Here is a 440-nt window from a genome sequence, read left to right on the forward strand (position 1 = left end):
GGGAATCTCCAAATACAAAAAAAATTGCACTAATTCAGAAAACTGTAGTGTTCCTACTACAGAACATCTCTTCAAAAGAGTAGCTGTATTAAAATTACTTAAACTATTCCTATTAACAAAGTTAGATATGTATAGCAGCTGTAACTTGCATTTAAAAAGTGAGTTTAAATTGTTTGAAGAATTCTATAGAAAACATAAAAGGTGCTGAAAACCAGCATCAACTAATTTCCTTCCATACTAATGGAAAAATGGATACACGTAGTAAGTTGTGCTCATAAATTACTAAGTTCTTTGTAAGAAATCACTTAAAATGGGAAAAAGAATTAAATTCTGCTTATCTTACATAATTTATTTTCTGATTGTTTATTCTGAATGACTTAATGTCAAGTTTTCGATCCTGCTGTCCGCTCTTGAAATGACCCATTCTGCAGGAGACACAT

The sequence above is a fragment of the Antrostomus carolinensis genome, unplaced genomic scaffold (assembly GCF_000700745.2).
Source record: "Antrostomus carolinensis isolate BGI_N321 unplaced genomic scaffold, ASM70074v2 scaffold25708, whole genome shotgun sequence".
NCBI classification, from domain to species: Eukaryota; Metazoa; Chordata; class Aves; order Caprimulgiformes; family Caprimulgidae; genus Antrostomus; species Antrostomus carolinensis.